The 21,239-nt window shown below is 43.2% G+C and overlaps 1 protein-coding gene across 3 annotated transcripts in view; it reads left to right on the top strand.

Moving 5' to 3' along the window:
* The first annotated feature begins 203 nt into the window (after positions 1-203).
* The window catches only part of WNT5B (Wnt family member 5B), a 125,250-nt gene continuing 104,214 nt past the window's right edge, over positions 204-21,239 (top strand). For 2 of the 3 annotated variants that reach the window (XM_079992874.1, XM_079992873.1), the window contains exon 1: positions 204-507. The gene's annotated coding sequence lies outside the window, so the exon portion shown is untranslated. The remainder of the gene's footprint in view (positions 508-21,239) is intronic. The other variant, XM_079992876.1, reaches the window with a different exon arrangement.

The following is a 21,239-nucleotide window of genomic DNA, read 5'->3' as shown; positions in this document are numbered from 1 at the left end:
AGAGGGGCTACCAAGCACTGAGTGCTATTTAATATCTAAATAGCTCTCCCAGCTTTCTGTTATTTGTTACTGCAGGCAGACTACACAGTTCATTCCCATTTGTATCAAGGTAAGGCCGAGAGTTAGGCCTCATTTATGCCACACCATACATTTAAAGACTGGCCACTTTAAACAAACAAGGCTTCACCCAATGCATCATGGGAGCTGTAGTTCATTAAGGGTTTATTTCCCTCACAGAGCTCTATTCTTAGAGTTCCCTGAGAACAGGGACTGACTGCCAAATTACCCTGGAAAACAGCTCTGTGAGGGGAATATTGGGGCCTCCTAACAGCTCCCAGCACCCTTAAGAAACTTTGGTTCCCAGGATTCTTTGGGGGAAGCCATGACAGTTAATGTGGTATAATAGAGGTCAAGCTTCCCAAAGGAGACACCACGAGCTGAAGGTTTAGGCCTCAGACTATCACCTCTGTTGGAGCTTAAGAAGGAAGTGAAGAGCAGAGCACAAAGGTATGCCATTCTTTCTTTCCTTTGTTGTGTTAATGGTATATTCTGTGGTGCGGTGGGGGCGTGCTAGGAGAAATTCTCTGGGCCCAATTTCTCGCTTCTGTGGTGGGCATGAGGTGCTCAAGGAGGTTTTGCTAAGTGGGTGGGGAGGTGCGTTAGCAAGGCCTACATTTCTGCTCTCGAATATGTTCCGTTTTTATACACCCCAAGTACACTTGTAAAAGCACTTGGTTTGTGTGTTTGTTTATTTCTAAATCCCAGTTGCTGGAGCACTGTTACCAACACAGGGCACAGTTGTCCTTTTTTCTTTTGAATGAGAGGGATTTGCGGCTTTAGCTTGCATGGTAGTACACAGGGCCATTTAATTGTTTATATTGACAATAGGTGTTCGTTGTGCGGAGCCAGTTAGCTGATTGTGTAAAGCCAGAGAGCTGTCTTTAGACACAGTGACCAGACCTGCACCCTCTCCCACAATATTAGAACTTGGGGGGGGGGGAAGGGTCATCCCAGTCACACTGATAGACAAAGTAAAGCACATGAAGATTATTACTGTAAGAGGTGGCGGCAAGCAAGATGGTTAGAAGAAAATAACATAAGAGCCTGCTGGATCAGGCCAATACCCCATCTAATCCAGCACCCTGTTCATTCAGTGATGAGCCAGATGCCTGGGGAAAACCATAAAGCAGGACCCCAGCACAAGAGCATGCTCTTCTTCTGTGGCTTCCATCAATTGATGTCTCTGACCATGGAGGCAGAACATAATGGAAAATGGCTCTATATCAGCTACAATGATTATATGAAGCTCCCAGGTTTAGAGGCAGTATACTATTGAATTCCAGTTGCTAGGGGAATTCCAGTTGCTGGGGAGGTTATTGCCTTCTTGCCCTACTTCTGAGCTTCTGGGTCTGGATGCTAGACTAGATGAGTTCTTAGTCTGATGCAAAAGGGCTACTGTTATAGCCTGAGGAATACTCAGGTGCAGTCAGGGCTTCCCATACAAATTTGTTTGGCCACTGTGGGAACAAAGTGCTGGACTGGATGGGGTTTTGGTCTGATCCACCAGTTCACTTAGGTGATTAGATTGGGAGGCTGCTTTCCCCCACCATTCCTGAAAGACACTGCAACCGTTGTTGTTATTTTACCAGATCTTTATTGCAGGGAGTTCAAACCTGTGATGACTCAAGGGACTGGATACCACATTTTGGGATTCACAAGTGGGAAGAGTGGTGTTGCACTTGGGTCCTGCTTGTAGGCTTCCCAGAGGCATCTAGTTAACCCCTATGAGAGCAGGATGCTGGACTGACTAGATGGGTCATTGGTCTCACTTGTGTAAAAATGATGACGGATAAACATTCTAGGCAGAGCTCTCAGATTGTTTGACATTACCTTTCAATGGAAGCAGATACTGTAATGGGTTTGGTATTGAATAGTGGGAAACTGAGCTGATGTATTACCTATGATATTGGAAGGCTTGCCACTCGGAGCATCTGCTTTGCATGCAAAAGGTCCCCAGTTCTCCTGGTAAGACTAGGAATGTCTCCAGTCAGAAAACCTGGAGAGCAGCTGCTGGTCAACATAGATAATGTTGAGCTACATAGACCCAAGAGTCTGACTTGAACTTTATTTCTGTTACCGAGTGCTGTTTCCCTCCTCAAATGCTGAGCAGGCCTGTATCTCTATCTGTGTGTCAGGGTTGGAGTCAGGTGTAGGTCAGCAACAAAACAATAAATCACCCAAGGGCAGTGACGTTAACTCCTTATTCAAGGAAGCAAACTGCAGCCCATGCCTACTGGTCTTTCCAGGCAGTCTTGCCGCAATGAAGCAGTTGTGAGGACTGAAGGTCCTCACTTTCTCAGTGCCCACTAGGACTTCTCCCCTCCAGGGTATTTCCTACATGGTCTCAGGCTGTGTCTGTGAACAAGCACCTTCTACTCTGCCCATTTCATTTCTCTGTGGGTTCTAGGAGACCAGGATGGAGAGGAGCTGGTCACCGCAGGAGGGGGAGACTCCCTGGCTTCTTCATCAGCCTGCCTCTCCTGGCCCCACTCCTCCCTAGTCCCTGCTTTGTCCTCGGAGTCTAAACCATCACAGCATCTTCCTGTTCACTAAACCATGTCACCTCTTCTGCTGCGGATGCCTCGTCCTCCCAATCTGCCTCTTCTCCCTCTATCCACTCATTGTTGTCCTACCACCAATGCCTGGGCTCTGAGCCTTCTTCCCTGTGGGTTCCCTGGCTGGTGCCTCCCACCACTCCTCTGCATCCAGCCAGTCCATGACACTGTACAACATTGCAAAATGGAGCAGAACAAGAGGAAAACTCATTTTGGGTACCTCAAGGTGACTAAAGTGAACTGAGGTCGGAGACGGCTTTGTCATCTATTTATTTGAACTGGATGCAGCAGAGCAATGGAGAGAACTCAATGACACCACTTCCCACCTCTTTTCCTTTTTAAGTTTTCATTGTTGTCAAGACACCTTGTTCACTGTATTTCGGTATGACACTGCTTACTTTTCCGAGCATGTTGAGGCGTGACACTAGTGTACAGTATTTGAGAATTATGTCACGGCAGAATGTGTTACAGTCTGCAGCTGTGCAGTTAAGTGTCTGGCTGAATTGTTTGGGTATGTATTTAAATTAGCGTGCACTTTCCAAAGAAATATCCCCACTGAAGCCAGCCAACCAGATCTAATTTCAATGTTTGTCAGCTTTGGCTGCTCATAGTACTTCTGACAGTGCTTATATAAATACTGTGCTTTTCATAGGGAAAGGTTGGTGGATACGTTTCAATAGAATGGTGTGAGACAAAACGGACCCAAACATGACTATCGCAGGCCAATTGTCCTCAGCAAACCCAGCTCAGGGAGGACAAATGCTGGTGGTTTAATTCTTTGTTGACAAACCACGTACTTGCAGTAGCTCCAAAGGTGCACATAATGCACACACAGGCTTCTGGTGACTATTTTCTGGTGACCCTGCCCTAGCTTGTGCTCCGAATTGGACTGTTGGGGCAACAGCATAACCACACCTCCACCCAAATTTAAGTACTCACGTCTGATGGGTCATGTACAAGCAACACGTGACTTCTCCTACACAGAAGTTGTCACTGTGCCTGCCACTTTAAACCCCTCCTAGTCCTGGGGGACAGCAAGGGAGGCATCCTGCCCATCCTCCAGCCCCAGCTCCTGCTCCTACTCCCCCAAACTCTTCCTCATCATTCAGCCTTGGCACAAAACCCCACAAATCACTTCCTCCTTTCGCTGCACCAGCCTCTGGCTCCGCTGCCTCCACCACACAAACCTCAGAGCCCTGCCCGCCCCTGACACCAACACCTGACCATTTCAAAGGAGAGTTGTGCCTTGATCCTCACTCTCTTGGGTGTTTGCTGAAAGGCTTTTACCTCCTGAGACAGAGACTCAAGGACACCTCCTGGAGCCTGAGGACACCTCCATAGGCTAACCTGGGAGCAGCTGGTACTGGCAATCTGCTTGCTGTTTAACTTTTCTACAGTGTCCCAGAGTAATGGGTGCTCCAGGGCATGACAGGACAGTCAGCTCAGTGATACCTTGGGCCAAGTAGGTACTGGGGTGAAGGTGCCAGTTACTGATGCCACCTCTGCCTATCAGGGAGTGAAGATTATACTGTCAACAACAAGCCACAGTCAATCTGTATTCCCAGGGTTCACGGCCATCTTCATCTCTTAGTCTATGGCAGGCATGGCCAAACTTGGCCCTCCAGCTGTTTTGGGACTACAATTCCCATCATCCCTGACCTCTGGTGCTGTTAGCTAGGGATGATGGGAGTTGTAGTCCCAAAACAGCTGGAGGGCCAAGTTTGGTCATGCCTGGTCTATGGGAATCAAGTGCAGTGAAACACACAGTTACTGTATATCCAACTTGGGGCTGAGTTTCACCATTGTGAGGTCCTGGAGCAATCTGCCAATGCATGTAAGCATTTTTATTTTATTTTTAAGATGAGAATATTGATGCTGATTGCCACAGAGCTGCTTCTATGCCTGGTGAAGCGGGCTTTGTTCTTACAAAGACCTAAAACACCCAAAGCAGTTCTAGTTTGTAAATGAAGAAGCACAAGTGAGCACTTTAGGAGAAAATGTGGAGAGACAGGGCTGTGTTTGCATGTCTGCTGGAGATGGGATGCCTTTCCCACTTAATGCCGGAAGGTGTAAGCAGCACCAGTTGTTTTTGTTTACCTTTGGAGGCTTTCAGGTAAGCTTGAGATTTGCAACAAAGACAACTAAAAGCCTGAATTTGCATTTAATCCTAAAGCCAACATTCTGCCTGATTCAGACCATGAACTGGGAGAGTGTGTTTGTCTTTTCTTTTCTTTTGGCTTTGATTTCTTACAAGTTTGTTGTCATTTATAAGGATTTACAGGAGACCACAATGTTTGATAAGACAATTGGCAATAAACATGTGACAGTGGCACACCTGTCTGGGAAATGGGACAAGATTCTGAAGCAGAGAAAGGGGGAGAGAGTTTTTTTAGCATTTTCATTTGCTTCATGTATCCATCACAGCGTCCAAAGCATCTTTTGAATTTTTAATTATAGAAGTCTAAATGAATCACCACCATGAGTACAATTTTGTCAAAAAATGCAAGCGATTGTCTCAGTTTTACTCAGCTGAGTTTGGCCTTTGAGACAATGCACTGCTGTCTCCCATGGGTGTGAACACACACCATTTAAACTTTCCAACGAAAGGAACATAGCCATTTCTGGATAGTGTATGTGCGGCGCCAGGTTATGCATATTTTCTAAGATGTAAATTCCACTATACTCAATTGGACTTACTACCTAGTAAGTGTGTTTAGAATTGCAACTGATGTAAATAAAATCTGCTCCTTTTCCCTTATGGGGTATCCAAGAGCCCATATAGAGTCCTTAAGTGGGTTCCCTATTGGTAGGAGAAAATAACAGAGGCCAACCAAAGAATATTGAGAAGCAAAGCAACTAGTAAGCCTGATCTTTATTAAACTGTTGCAGCAGGGTCCTCATCACATGCAGGAGGGAGGAGGAACCCAGAACAATGGTGTGCAAGCCCTTATAAAGACTTTTGAAATTGTCCACCCTGTAGCCCAAGACCACCCCTGAAACATCATACATACATCACAGAAGGAGGCAGTCTGCAACAGAAATTCTGTCTGTCAGGATATGTGGCAAAAGCCAGTGATTGCTTACTTGGGCAGCCTGGCCATTCTTTTGTGATGGTAAATACTTTAATTCCTGAATCCAGGTCACAGGCTCACCCTTAAAGTAATGTTGTCCACCTTTCCAGCGATACAGCCAATGTGCTGAAAGACATTAATTCAGCTTTGAATGCTCAATAATCTGCTTTGTACATGAAACATGTACAAAAGAGAACCATGTATCCTAGCCTGAGCTCCTTGGGAAAATGATCAAAATTGTGCCTAGCATTCAAATGTTGATGAAGAATCCACCTTGGAAACACGTATGCTGAGCTTCACAATCATATATTGAGAGGCAGTTGAAAGTATGCCCAAATGGGCAAAGTAATGCCAAAGCAACGTTTTATGGTGCACCATCTTGATTCAGAATGGTGTCTGACATACAAATGTCAATGAAGACCACTGTCCCACGTCTTGAAACCTCATGCCAAGTTTGGTCACAATATCTCAAGAGGCAGCCGAACCCATAGAGAAGAGTTGGATAGGCAGACAGACAAATAATTTTCCAAAATGCAGTAGATAAAAAGAGCCTGATGGATCAGGCTAATGGCCCATCTAGTCTAGCATTCTGTTCTCACAGGGGCCAACCAGATGCATGTGGGAAGCCCAAATGCAAGACCTAACCACAACAGCATTCTACCCACTTGTGATTCCAAAAAACTGGTATTCAGGTACATACTACCTCCAACTGTGGAGGTAGAACACAAGTGAACACATGATGTTCTTCCTTCCTTCCACCAATTTATCTTCACAACACCTTTGTTTTTGGAAATGCTGTGTCTAGTTGGAGTAAGTCTAGTTTTTCTCCTGGGACACTAGTGCAATGCAGAGACAGCTCTTGCAGTGAACCCTCTGCCCTAAGGATGGGAAACCTGTATCCCTCCAGATGTTGTTGGACTGCACATTCCACCATTGTGGACCAGACCATTGGCTGTGCTGACTGGGGCAGATGGGAACTGGAGTGCAGCAACATCTGGAGGGCCACAGGTTCCCCTTCCTTGCTCTTCACCACAAGGTTAAAGTGTGTGTGGTGCAGGGTCTGAATTGGCTGAAATGCCACATCTCTAAATAAGTGAATGTGCCCTTACTAGTAAGCTAACCCCTCTGTTACTCAACAGCTGCCTTCCTCCATGCCTCTTCATGACTGTGAGCCAGCCATCTGCCCTGCTTTAGCTTATTCTGAACAATTTTTTGCAAACTCAGGGTTTTCCTGTAAACTGTGTGCAGCTATTAATTTGTTTGCACGTCTATACATTACAGGCATGTTTCTTAGAAACCAGCATGTCTGTGGGATATAATTACTGTGCTTTGCATTTGGTTCGAGTTCTAAATGTGGGAACATTTATTTTCTTCTGAGTAGAGGATGTATAATGACATGCATTGCTTTTATGAGCATGTGTGTTACTTTGCTAAGTTACTCATGAGGAGGTAAGCTAAGAGTTGTACTGACTCTCCCAAGCAAGTGCTAATAAAAGCACTTGCTCATACACCACTCCAAACTGTAGGTACTGTAGCTCCTTAAATGTCGGCTATTCTAGAAATAATGAAAATATATTTTTTGGAGGTGGATGTGACATGTTCACTCTTTTAGTATCTAAAATAGCCCATTTCAGTTGATTTGTTCTCTTCCTGTACACAATGGGCCGACTGTATTCTGTCTCCCACCTCTTCCTCCTCACCGTCCATCACTGTTGCCCCTGCATGTAGTAGCAACCTGACTATCCATGCTAGCAACTAAGAAACTTAATCCAAAAAGTTGGACAAGTCTTAACATGCAAAAAACTTCACCCTTTTCTAGCCTGTAACCACCTATGGATTGACTGAGGTGGGATTTGTAGCAGCACCCAGGAACATAATATCTATGATTATATAATGCCATCTGCATTGTTTAATGTTGATACATAATCTATAAGTATACATCTGACACCACTGTAGGATGAGAAGGTGTGGTTTATAGATCACACACAGACCTTCAAATTAGGGTTCAGCATTGGAACTCCTGTCCCAAATGAGTTATTCAGTGACCTCCCCAGTGGTTCTGTTTCTATCTCCTTCCCTTACTCTACAGATCTAGACCAGCAACCAAGTCTCCTTAATTCACCCACTTAATTCCTTTCCTTTATTGCAACATGCATTTGTACCAGCAATAGCAAGAACAAGCTGTAGCTAAATACTAAATGTTCTGTTCAGGTTCAGACTCTAATAGAGTGTCCTACCTATGAACACAGGATAATCCCTACTGGATCAGATCAAAGGCCCCTCTAGTTCAGCATTGGCAGAACATGAAGACAACAGCCATTTCCTGTTGCGGTTCCCCACAAGCTGGTACTCGGGACATACTGCCTCTGATCTGGAGGTAGTATACAACCATAATATACTGTTTATAAAGCTCAATGTAACATACTACATGAATAAAGAAATAACCATGGATAGTTGCTACTGATAGCCTTATCCTCCATGATATCTTCCTTCTTTATATACATAAAAATGTAAAGCTGCCATCTCACAACCCCCAGTGTGGTGTAGTGGTTAAGAGCAGTAGTCTTGCTATCTGGGGAACCGGGTTCGCGTCTCCGCTCCTCCACATACAGCAGCTGGGTGACCTTGGGCCAGTCACACTTCTCTGAAGTCTATCAGCCCCACTCACCTCCCAGAGTGTTTGTTGTGGGGGAGGAAGGGAAAGGAGAATGTTAGCCGTTTTGAGACTCCTTCGGGTAGTGATAAAGCGGAATATCATATCCAAACTCTTCTTCTTCATTGGAGGATTTGTAATGACTTACTTCAATCCTGAATTTGCATGAACTCAGGGTTGGGAAGGGGAGCAGATGAGAAGGCAGATTTTAAAATGGTAGTTTTATACAATAGCATGCCCCACCATACTCCTCTTTTTCTAAACTAAAGAGGATGACCTTTTTCAGACTGAGTCCCAAATTATGGGGGCCCTTGAAGGCATCTCAGAAACATTTTTGCATCACAGAATCACAACAGGGGATCCATGGGGTTTGTCAGTTTGTTTGTTTTTTAAACTCATCCTGTTCTTCTCATTAAACATGCCAACTCTTGAATTTGGTGATACCTTGCTTGATTTATGGTATTCGTTCTAGCTAAGCTTCTGTAATTGTGGTTTTGAGTAATCCCCAATGTTCTGGAAAGAGCTGACCCTTTTGACTTTCCCGCATTCTTAACTCCAGATCATTTACAAACAAGTTGGAGAGCACTGGTCTCAAAACAGATCCTTGGGGGACCTCACTGTTTATAACCCTCCATTATGAGAACTGTCCATTTGTTCCTACTCTCTACTTCCTGTTCTTTAACCAGTTATTGATCCATAAGAGGACCTCTTCTGTTATCCTATGATTGTTTGCTCAGGTGTCTTTGGAGAAAGACTTTGTCAAAAGCTTTTCTGAAAGCCCAAGTAAACAGTGTTACTGAATCCCTGCTATCCACATGCTCATCCAAAGCCTAGTGAGACAGGATCGACCTTTTCAGAAGCCTTGTTGAGACTTCTTCAGCAAAACTTGTTCTTCCATATTCTTGATCATTTTTTAAATGAGGCTTTCCAACAATTTATCTAGAACAAACATTAAACTAAGCAGCCTATAATTTCCTGGATATCTATCTATCTATCTGTCTATCTATCTATCTATCTATCTGTCTGTCTATCTATCTATCTATCTATCTATCTATCTATCTATCTATCATCTGTCTATCTATATATCTATCCATCTATGTGAGAACATGAGAACAGGTCTGTATTATGTATTTATGTGAAATAAGAAGCTGCATAATTGCAAGTGCGGCAAAGAAGAAGAGCAGTATGTTTGCTCACTTCCCAGTTCTCTTGGCAGAGACCAGTCTTAGGGACCAGTTACATATTTTTGTTAGCAGATCAGCAATTTCCCATTTAAAAACTCTCAGATGGATAGCATCTGGAAGCAGTGATTTGTTCATAAGAATTTTATCTCTTGTCACAACTATTTGTATCAGTTCTTCAGACTCCCTTTCTTTAGAAGTCAACTCAAGCACAGTATTTCGCCTACATTTTTTGCAGTGAAGACTAACAAAATTATTCATTTGGTTCCTCTGCAGTCTTATTTTCTTACTTTAGCACACTTTTAATTCCCTTACCGTCCAGTGGTCAACCATCTTCCTATCCTTCTGAAGCCTTTAAATATATCTTTTTGTTATTCTTAATTATTTTAGCAATACACTCCTGTAATAATACCAATAGCAATGCATATAGCAATGACAATGACAATACATTAATAATTCGGTATTATTATTTGCATCCCATTTGCATTTTTTGTCAGCTTGTATTATTTTTATCAAAGTTTATGTTCCTTTTTGTTCTCATTGTAACCAAACTTCCATTTTCTGAAAGAAGCCTTCTTGTCTCTAATCTATTAGCTTCCTTGACTCTGCTCATTAACCATGCTGGCATTCTCTTGGACTTAGTGGTACATTTTCTGTTCTGTGGGTATCCATTCCAGCTGAGCTTTTATTATTGTGATTTTGAATAACATTCAGTGGTTCTGGAGACAGCTGACTTTCTTGAATTTCCTTTCAGCTTCCTTTATACTGATCTGTCGTAGGTTTTTGTTTTTGTTTTTTTAAAGAAATACTATATTTTGAAGTAAAAAAATCTTGGGCCAACTCTACTAAAATCATACGCACTGTTGTTTTCCACATTATCAGAACATAAAGGTAAAGGTAAAGGTACCCCTGCCCGTACGGGCCAGTCTTGACAGACTCTAGGGTTGTGCGCTCATCTCACTCTAGAGGCCAGGAGCCAGCGCTGTCCGCAGACACTTCCGGGTCACGTGGTCAGCGTGACAAGCTGCATCTGGCAAGCCAGCACAGCACTCGGAACGCCGTTTACCTTCCTGCTGGTAAGCGGTCCCTATTTATCTACTTGCACCCGGGGGTGCTTTCGAACTGCTAGGTTGGCAGGCGCTGGGACCGAATGATGGGAGCGCACCCCGCCGCGGGGATTCGAACCGCCGACCATGCGATCGGCAAGTCCTAGGTGCTGAGGTTTTATCCACAGCATAGATTTATCTAATTCCTAGTCTATGCGTGAGTATGTGTGAGTTGCCCATTATTCCAACACTCTTTTTGAGGCTTCTCTGATTTCATTCTCCATCTCAAGAACACCCTGAGCATTTGGGGGAATAGAGCGACAGCAGATCCCCATTAATCAAATTGAAAATTTTAAAAAATGTTGATGTTAATAGAACTGAACTTTCATTTCAGAAGGAAAACACCCTAGATAACTGCTGTAGCATAGTGGTTAAAGACTAGGCTGTGAATCAGGAAGTCCTCGGTTCAAATCTTGCCTCTGCTAGGAAATAATTAGCTGGCCTTAAGGCAAGCCATTTTTTACATCAATCCCCTCACCCCAGTAGAAGCTGGTCAGTTTGGGAGAAAGAGGCACTGCCCCACCAACCTCAGTCTGCTGTCAGCTAGTCATCATGTGGCTGCCTTCTGACACCCTGCCCATGGAGTGGCACCGCCTGTCAGCTTCCTGCTCCTCCATATTCCTTGTAGAACTCATCAGGGGCATTGGGGCAAACCTGGAATTAATTGACTTTGCCTCTCATTTGGCTCTGGCACCATCTACTGTTAGCCTCCCTGCCTTCTGCCCTGCCAGTCCCAAAAAGCACCAGCCACCAGCGCAACTGCTTCCTCCCTGTTTGCAGTATGAGGGATAATACTGAATTGCCTTACAGGGTTGTTTATAAGGATTTAAATGAGATAATGCATGTTAATTACTTTGAACCCTCGCAAGCGCTGTACAGATGTTAAGTATTATTATTATAGGTTCTATTCAACTAAGTTCTTCTCAGGGTGGACCCACTGAAATAAGTAGCACCTTAAAAAGGTAAAGGTACCCCTGCCCGTACGGGCCAGTCTTGACAGACTCTGGGGTTGTGCGCCCATCTCACTTAAGAGGCCAGGGGCCAGCGCTGTCCGGAGACACTTCCGGGTCACGTGGCCAGCGTGACATCGCTGCTCTGGCCAGAGCCAGAGCCGCACACGGAAACGCTGTTTACCTTCCCGCTGGTAAGCGGTCCCTATTTATCTACTTGCACCCGGAGGTGCTTTCGAACTGCTAGGTTGGCAGGCGCTGGGACCAAGCAGCGGGAGCGCACCCCGCCGCAGGGATTCGAACCGCCGACCTTTCAATTGGCAAGCCCTAGGCGCTGAGGCTTTAACCCACAGCGCCACCTGCGTCCCTAATAAGTAGCACCTTAGAGACCAACTAAGTTGGTTATTGGTATGAGTTTTCGTGTGCATGCACACTTCTTCAGATACACTGAAGAATAAGTATCTGAAGAAATGTGCATGCACATGAAAGCTCATACCAATAACAAACTTAGTTGGTCTCTAAGGTGCTACTGGAAGGAATTTTTTAATTTTGTTTTGACTACAGCAGACCAACACGGCTACCTGTAACTAAGTTAGCAATGCCCATTAACTTCAGTGGGTTTTCTTTGAGTAAGCCTAGTGTTAGATGCAACCCTGTTTATTACACATGTGGGGGGGAAATGAAACAACACCCAGTATATTAAAAAAATAATAATAATTGTGGATAGAGAGAGCCAGCATGGCGTTAGTGGTTAGTGCTGGACCAAGGACCTGCCCTGCCCAGCCATGAAACTCATTTGCGTGGCCTTGGGCTGGTCTCAGTCTAACCAACCTCAAAGGGTTGTTGTGCAGATAAAATGGGGAGGAAGATTGCCATATACGCCATCTTGAGCATATTGGAGAAAAGGTGAGATATAAATGCAATGAATACGTAGTATATAATCTTTATATATCTATATCTATATATACATAAAAACATAGAACATGGATTCAAGTATGATTAGGATCTACTTTTGCAGTTGATGAGCTAAATGTACACTGTGTGTGCAGTCTTGTGTGCTTAAACAGATAGACCTTGTCTTTTTATTTTTATTTTTAATGTGATTCTTCTTCCTCCATCCAGCTTGTCTTTTGGGGACACAGAATTGCAGTGGGAAGGGGTGGGACAGCACAAGGATTACCTTTGTTTGGAGGGGGAGCTGGGAGCCCAGTTTATAAGCACAAGAGCACACACAGTCTGGCCAACAGACCCTCAAGCTCAGGAAAAGTCAAAGGTCAGTTTGGAAAGTGATTTATCGCCAGCCATTCACTCATGGTTTCTGAGAACTGAGTAAAAGGCATAGGGCAGAGAGGGAGAAGGATATGAATCAGAGGAAGAAATGAAGACACAGATCACTTCTGTGTGCTGTTTAACTTTACAGGACTTACCCCCACAACACACACACTTAATGACAGCAATAAAAACTGGGACCAGCCTATGGCACCCACTAAGACTGTATTATGGCATGCCAGCCATCTTAAGTTGGTTAAAGAATCTGATAAAAGCCTAGATCAAGGGGTCTTAGCCATTTGTGTGCCCAGCCCCCTTGGCCAAACAAAAGCAGAAACAATACTCCCTTATTTGAACCGACGACGTATAGCCTTTTCTATACACAAAGCCTCACAAGAGCCTATCAAGCTGCCTTCTGTCAAGTCAGACTTTTGGTCTAGGTAGCCAAGCTCTGTCTACTCTGTATAGCAGTGGTTCTTCAAAGCCTTGGGTGGAGATCTCTCCCCTGCAACTTAACAGTTCAACCTAGTGCCTTCCACATGCATGGTATCTGCCCTGTTACTGAACTATCCGTCTCGTCTACTGAAGGTGGGTGGCAATGCATTAACCACCAAGGCCGCATTTAGATTGGTTGCATACAGCAGGGGCCTTCTGAATGTTGTTGGACTGGACTCAGCCCCACTCAAGATGTTAAATGGTCAAGGATGATGGGAATTGGAGGGCTGCGACTTCCCCATCTCTGGCTTACACTCTCTTTTGCCCCATATCTTCTTAGCCCTAGCCACTATGCATTGGTATCAGTATCGGTATAGGTATAGGTATTGTAAACCTGCAATTTATGCACATTTAACATTCAGCTTTATGCGCTCGGCAATTTATTACTTTTTTAAAAGAAGTGAGCAGAAAGGGGGGGGGGGCATCTGGGAAGAAAGACTTTGGCAATCCCACCTGCCATTACACCCAATGTGTTTTGACTAGAAGTGATTTTCGCTTTAGGCACAATCCCCGGAGTGTAACCCCTGCGTAAGCTGCGGGCTTACTGCAGTGTGTGTGTGTGTCCCCTGTACTGCTTCCAAAAATGCCTAGGCTTTGGCAGGTCTTCAGGGGAATGGAATTCCTCGGTTGGTGGCTACCTGCCAAAGAAGGCTCTCTGCTCATCCTTGTGGTCTTGATTTGGTAAGCTGAAGAGGGCATCCCCAGTCACTCTTAAAGGTCATAGTGGAGTGTCAGAAAGATAAGGGCAGCCTCTTGGGTATGCTGGACCCAGGCCATTTAGGGCTTTGAATGTCATCCCTAACATCTTGGATTGGGTCCAGAAAGGGATAGGGAGCCTTTGGTCTCTCATTCTGTTTTACGTACAGTGTTTAACTTATCCCTACAGTCCCAAGCATTGGTAACTTCAGAGCACTCTCGTCACTTATCAGTCTTTGCCCAACCATGAGACATATAGTGCATCTGCCTATACAGCATACACTTAAAGCGCCCCCGCAAAGGTTGAGAACTGTAGTTTACCCTCCACAAAGCTGCAATTCCCAGCACCCTTAACAATCTACAGCTCCCAGGATTCTTGGGGGGCTGGATGTACTTTACATGTGCTTTAAAAGTATGGTGTGCAAACGGTCTCATCAGGAAAAACAGGTTATATGATGTGATGTGTACTTTGAGCAGTGTGAAAGAGTGTTTTAGATACTTATGCACAATTAACTCATGGAATTCATTGTCACAAGAGGTGACAGCCACTAGCTTAGACGGATTTAAAAAGGCAGTAGACAAATTCCCCATTAATGACTACTTATCATAGAATTGTAGTGTGGGAAGGGACCACAAGGATCATCTAGTTCAACCCCCTGCAATGCAGCAATCTTTCACTGAAAGTAAGACTCGAACCCATGACTTTGAGATTAGGAGTCTCATGCTCTACCACCTTGCTACCTCCAGGAGGCAGCTTGCTTCCAAATTATCAATTGTTGGGGGACAACAAAGGGTAGATGCTGTTGCCCTTATGCTTTACCTGTGGACTTCCTGATTGGCCACTGTGGGAAACAGGATACTGGACTAGAGATGGCTTTCGGCTGATCCAGCTGGGCTCTTCTTATGTTTAGCATTTTTTTCCACTTCCATTTTGCTGCAAAAATATATCAAACTGACAGCGTGGGAAGCTGCCATTCAGCCTTTCTTGTGTACAGCTTGGTTATAGAAGCACTCCTGGTGGGAGCCTTAAAATAACCTCAGAAATCCAGCAGTGTAAGGACTTCCGTCTTGGATTTTTGGTCAAGCGTTGTGTGTTGTCAAGATAAATTCTGCCACTGCGTGGATAAAACCATATCTCCATACTCTTATACCTTGCTTTTTATACTACAGTTACTGCATCACTTGTTGAATTTCCTTCATTAGCTCATTCTTTTCATTTCAGTTGTCAAGGGACCAAAATATTTCCTTTCTGTTTTGCTGAGGAACGGGGGAATGCCACATATTAACTGGCAGACTCTACAGACTTTCTAGTAAGCAGAGGATGTGTGGCTCCACAGTTATAACAGAGATGGGGAACCTGGTGCCCTCTAGATGCTGCTGGACTGTAACTGCCATCATCCTTGATCAATGGCCATGCAATGTCTAGGGGGCCACAAATTTGCTTTTCTCTGTGTTAGAGTGCTTGGCTTTGACTTGTGAAGAAGGGTGAGTTTGAAGCTCTGTTCAGTCATGATGCTGACTAGCTGATTTGGGTCAAGTTACCCCATTCATCCAAAACTACCTGACACGGTGATTTACTTAAACACTGAGCCCTTGGAGAAAAGACAAGGTAAAACTGTAACAAATACACACACAGGCCTGGTATAACACTAACCCATGGTTTGTTTAACAAACCATAAGTTAACAGCAAGTTGTTCCAAAGACAATTTTTCCAAAGTTTTGTTTGTTTTGCAACTGCTTTTGCCTAGTGCCTTTGTCGTTTGCTGAGTGTCTGAGATGAGGTGGTCAAACAAACCACGGTTAAGGAAGGGTTCAAGATTCATATATAATGCAATGCCATAGTTAAAACAAACAAATATTCATAAATCATGTCTTCAGGTCATGGTTTATTGGCAGTAAACTAACCACAATGAAGCTGCTAAGCAGGGTTTACACATAACACTGAGCCACAGTTTAATAAACCATAGTTTATTAAATCATTATATAGTGAAGTAGGCTAGAGACATATTTAACAGGTGAAACAGAGGTGTATGGTAACATTCCTTCTTCCTTTCCTGTAGTCCTTAATGAAATACTGGAGAATTCCTGTCTCAGTTATGTCAGTTATCAAAATTGCTTGCTATCAAAATTCATTGTGCGTTCCCTGCTTAGTATCATGGTAAAGTATCTTTAAATCTAGAGAGCTCCACTTTACACAAATGTTTGCTTATCCAAATGTTTGGAATATTCTCAAGGGCCATTTGGATAAACGATTCTGTATTTGTAATTGCTTGATTAAGGCTAAGCCCAAAGAAAATAGAAACCCAGTTCTCTGGATTCTACAAGAGCCATACATTCTTGGCAACGTCACAAGGAGGCTGTTTGGCAATTGTGCCTAGTCTTCCCTTTCTTTAGATAAACATGGATGGAAGGGCAGGACAAAGCCCTTGCACTAGACAGAGCACATCCTGTTATCTGAATGGTTTGTGAAGTCATGTAGCCAAAGAAAGGGACCTCAGCTCCTTGGTAAACCACATCCTTTGCACATATAGGAACCCAGATTCAATTTCCAGTTCAAATAATATCAAGTAAAAGGGTCAGGAAATATCTCTATCTAAGACTTTGGAGAGCCATTGAATTCAGAATATACAATAGACATGTAATTTTATTTTTCACAGCTGTTGGTTTTACTTATATTTTGATAATTTTTTAGGCTAGCTGGTTTTTAACATTCAAGTTTATGACTATTTTAATTAACGTTTTATAGTAAACAATTTAGAGGTTATAAATGATTAAATGGTAACTAAATCCAGTTAAATAAAAAAAATAAAAATAGATGGACTATTCTAAGGCAAGAATAGCAAATACGATGCCTTCCCGATGTTTTTGAATGACCACTCTCATCAGCCAGCACACAAATGCATGTAACACCATCAGCATGTATACAACCATCATTTGGGGAAGGGCTGTAGCTCAGTAACAGCTGAGCTTTGCATGCAGAAGGTCCTAATTTAAATTCCCAGCATTTCCAGGTAGGGTTGGGAGAGAATCTTCTCTCAAATCCTGGACAGCCACTGCCAGGCAACATAAAGAATACTGGGCTAGATGAACAAATAGGAAGCTGCCTTATATCAGATTAGGTTCTACTTTTTCCTTGATTCCACTCCACAACACCAGTTATTCCCAAGAACTTCTTGGAAATTAAACTTCCCCACCTCACCCCACAGGTACACACATGCAGAAGATCCCTACTTGGGAACAAGAGAGGGAGTCATATGGAGGGCAGCAGCCATATTATATTATACATACCTTTATATTTTGTATGTAAGATTATTGCAGTGCCCTGGGTCCTGGCATGCAATCAATGTGAACTAAATGAACTAAGCCTTTGGGATGCTGTGTGTCAGCTTGATGGACTGTTTCCTCCAGGTGCAGAAAGATTCTACTTCAGAGCTGATGAATGCCTGATAAAAGACAGAGAAAAGTCTCCATCACTAGAAATGTGGTTAAATATTCTGAAGAATTGTACTAGTTTAGTTTGAGTAACTCATGCTGTGGGTTGAATTCAAAGCAGTGCTAATGAGTCAATGTAAGCATTTTTACTTTCCTAGTGGAATGATCCTCATTCTCCGTCCCACCCCATCCCATCAGACTTCAGAATTGCCACCTCAAATGTTCCAGAATCATTTCAAATGAAGGGATTGTAAAACCACACACACACAAACATGCCTGCTTGAATTCTGCCCATTATAATCCAGTAGGATGACAAAAAGTTTTTAACCTTAGCTTGATCATGCCCACTGTGCTCTCAAGTCTTTGGGTAATGAGATGTGTCCTTTTTAATTTTCTTTACACATCTAGAGGGTCCTTTTTGCTCCTCATAGCTATGGTCTTGCAACCATCAAATGCTGGGTTTATAACTTGTACATCAAGATTAATTTAAGTTGTATCAATGGGGGAAAGCATATGGGTTTTTTTGTGTGTGCACTGATTAAAAGAATGCCGGCCTGTCCCAAATAACCTCAGTGTCTCATCACTGATGTTTCCCAGAACTGAGGCCAGACAGTTTGTCTTTCATTATGTAGTATTGTCTAAGAAACATTGTTTAACTGATATTGGATGGGAAACTGCGATGGTTCTGAGTGTTGTGCCTAGGGCATGGAAATTCCCATTAACCAAAGCAGTTCAAATTATATATAGCTAGTAAGATCTGTAGGTTACACAGCCCATCTTTCTCCTTGACTCCATCCCCCAAGGGTCAGCGAGGAAATGTCGTTGTGGAGAGTACACCACTTCAGCTCCAGTTCCAAGAGCGAAGGACCACCCGTTCTACTACATCAGCAAACAAGATACCTCTGGCACTTAAAAAAGCATTAGTGTTAGGAACTGTCAGTCAGGATCCCACCCTTTTGTAGTCTGTCCTACATATTCAGGTCACATGAGCTTTTCTGCTCTGGGGAGGCTGACTGGTTCCCATGGAGTGGGGGGAGGAAGAAACTGGAAATGGGTTGTTTGCCAATTCAGATAAGGACCAGTTCTAATTGTTGATGGTTGGTTAAAAAAAAAATCAGCAACATGGTGGTGATTTAAAATAGGCCTTCACTTTGTGTACATTTGCTGTGATGGAGTGAAGGGCTTTCTCTTCCACTCCCCCACCCCCCAGTTTCTTCAATTTTGGAAAACTTTTCCATTCTTGGGAAACTAAACTAAGGCGGGGACTTGTGTCTCTCCCGTTGTTGCTGGACTCAAATCCCATCATCCCTCGGCCACAGGGTCAATGGTCAGGGCTAAAGGAAGTCAAAGTCCAACAATGCTTGGAGTCTACCTATTCCCCAGTCCCTATCTAAATTATTCTCAACCTTTCCACACCTTGATGTTGCCATTTCCCAAAGTAGGAAATGGGGTATGTAGGAGAGTGAATGTGTTATTTTACAGCTGAACGAGTAAATCTGTCAATTTCTGTTTCTCTCAGTTTCTGATTTTTCCATTCTTAAATTCAGTTCTCCATATTTTCAGATCCGTTTGTAATTTATTCTTATTTTTATTGTAATTATTCATAAGTTTTGAACAGATTTTATGTACGTAGATAGCTTTAATTTTATTAATGTTTAATTGTTTATTTAATTATTGTTTTTTCTATGTTTTTAGTGATTCTTGTTTTTATCTGTAAACTGTCTTGAGTCTTGTAAGGGGAAAAGGCAGGGTATAAATAAATATAGAATGATTATAATTTTTTTTTTAAAGCCATAATGAAAATTCAACAGCATTTTAGTGTAAATTTCTCCTAAGCTATACGTTACTGTATACAGTTTTGCCTAAGATAATTTATTTACAGTATATGTAACTTTCACAAATATATCCATTTTTGTGCAAATTATTTAGCTAAATAACTGTATTGTACTGCAAAATTTAGTGAAGGGGGAATTTCAAAGGGCAGCTGTGTTTTGGTTCACATATTGTTCTGGAAAGAGCGAATCAGGTAGGTTTGCTTTTAAATGCAAACTTAATTGACTTTTCCCCCTCATCCCTAACTGGGGCTCCTGTTTTCTCCCCACTATTGTAGGTCAGCTGTAGTGTTCTGCAACAAGTGCAATGTAGCCTTGGGTCGAAAAAGTTTCCCTTCCGCTGCAGTAGAAGGTAGCTGTTTATCAGGTGTTTGGCCCTCCAAATGTTGCTGAACTAGAACTTCCATCAGTTGCAGCAAGCATGGCCAGTGGCTAGGGAGAATGGGAGTCGTAGTTCCCAAACACCTGCTCTATGTGCTACATGACTAGAAGATAGAGTTTTCAGTACTATAAGGAAGTTCAAAGTTCTGTCATACATGAATCTACTCCTGGTCCCCCCCCCCCCCAAAAAAAAAATTCTATCTTAATTTTGGAAGAAGGGGTTGGAGTTGGAAAACCTTGCCAATCTGCTGAGAAGCACGCAGAAATTGATTGGTAGATCCCAATCTCTCTTCTGTCCACCCCTGTTCCACTGCTACTGGCAGCCACTCTGCAAGGTCTCTAGCAGAGACCTTTTTTATCAGCCTATTAATCAGAGATTCTTTTAACTAGATCTGCTGGGATTGAGCCTGGAACCTTGTGCATGCAAAGTGTGTGCCTTACCATAAGCCAGGGAGAGAAACCAGGGGCATGCTGCAATATTACACATACCTTATTTCCTGAGAATCATCTCCGGTGCAAGGTTTAAAGAAAACTGATACTGCAAGAACAGGATCCCTTCTGGCCCCAACCCACCCAGTCAGCCTCCAGAATTGTTTAGCCTTCTTGACATCTCTATCCAAGGTGTTCAGCAGGAGTTAACCTCATCCTCTGAAAACAATCCGATGCTATGTACTCTTTAAGCCATGTGCCACTAGCACATGGACCTTAGAACTGTAGAGTTGGAAGGGATCCTTGGGGATCGTCTAGTCCATGTAGAGACTGAGGATCCTTTTCTATAATTATTGGTCAACCATATTCCAGGCCCAGGTCACAAGGCAAAGTTCACACTCTTTCCCCACTTCTGTTGTTTCCTGGTTTCACTTTTACAACCCGTATGGAATTAGCTCTGTGTTCCTGATGTGCTTGGGCTATCATTTCAGGAAGAATCCTATTCAAATAACTGATAGCTGACTGGGTAGTCTAAGGGCATCAGCTGTCTACTCTGCCTACTATTCCTCGGTTGAATCAAAAGTTTTTAACAGTGGCCCTCTCTGTGTCTACAGAAAATGTTTTGTTAAGTTAGATTTGACAAGCATCTCACTCCTAGACATGTGCATATGCTGCAGATACTCTCAGGTTGCTTCCAAATGGCCTGTTCTCGATGGATGTTCATCCTGATCTGCTTGCAAAGTTTGAGGGAAGGTGATATATGTCTCCTATTTATTAAGCATTCATTCTGATTTGTTTGTGGGGATGTTATATTATTATTATTATTATTATTATTATTATTATTATTATTAATCATCCTATACCTGCATTTACACTTTCCAGTGCATTTCCCCATCACTTTCTGTATGGCAAAAGTTCATTAAAAAAAAAGTGCTGAACCTCCTTCAATGCCAGTAAATTTTAGCTGTGCAATTAGAGCCCCATAGCAAAAACAGTGGCAGTTTGGAAGCAACCTCAGTAGCTTGCCCAAATGCTGCTACACTGTCATCTTAGGCTGGAGTGCATGCTTTTTGCAATGCCTTTTGACTGCAGTGTAAATTATCCCATATTACACACAGTCCCTCCACCT

Source organism: Podarcis cretensis (assembly GCF_951804945.1).
Source record: "Podarcis cretensis genome assembly, chromosome: 10".
In the NCBI taxonomy this organism is placed as follows: Eukaryota; Metazoa; Chordata; class Lepidosauria; order Squamata; family Lacertidae; genus Podarcis; species Podarcis cretensis.
Note: the sequence above shows the minus strand (reverse complement) of the source record. Positions and strands in the feature narration are given on the sequence as shown.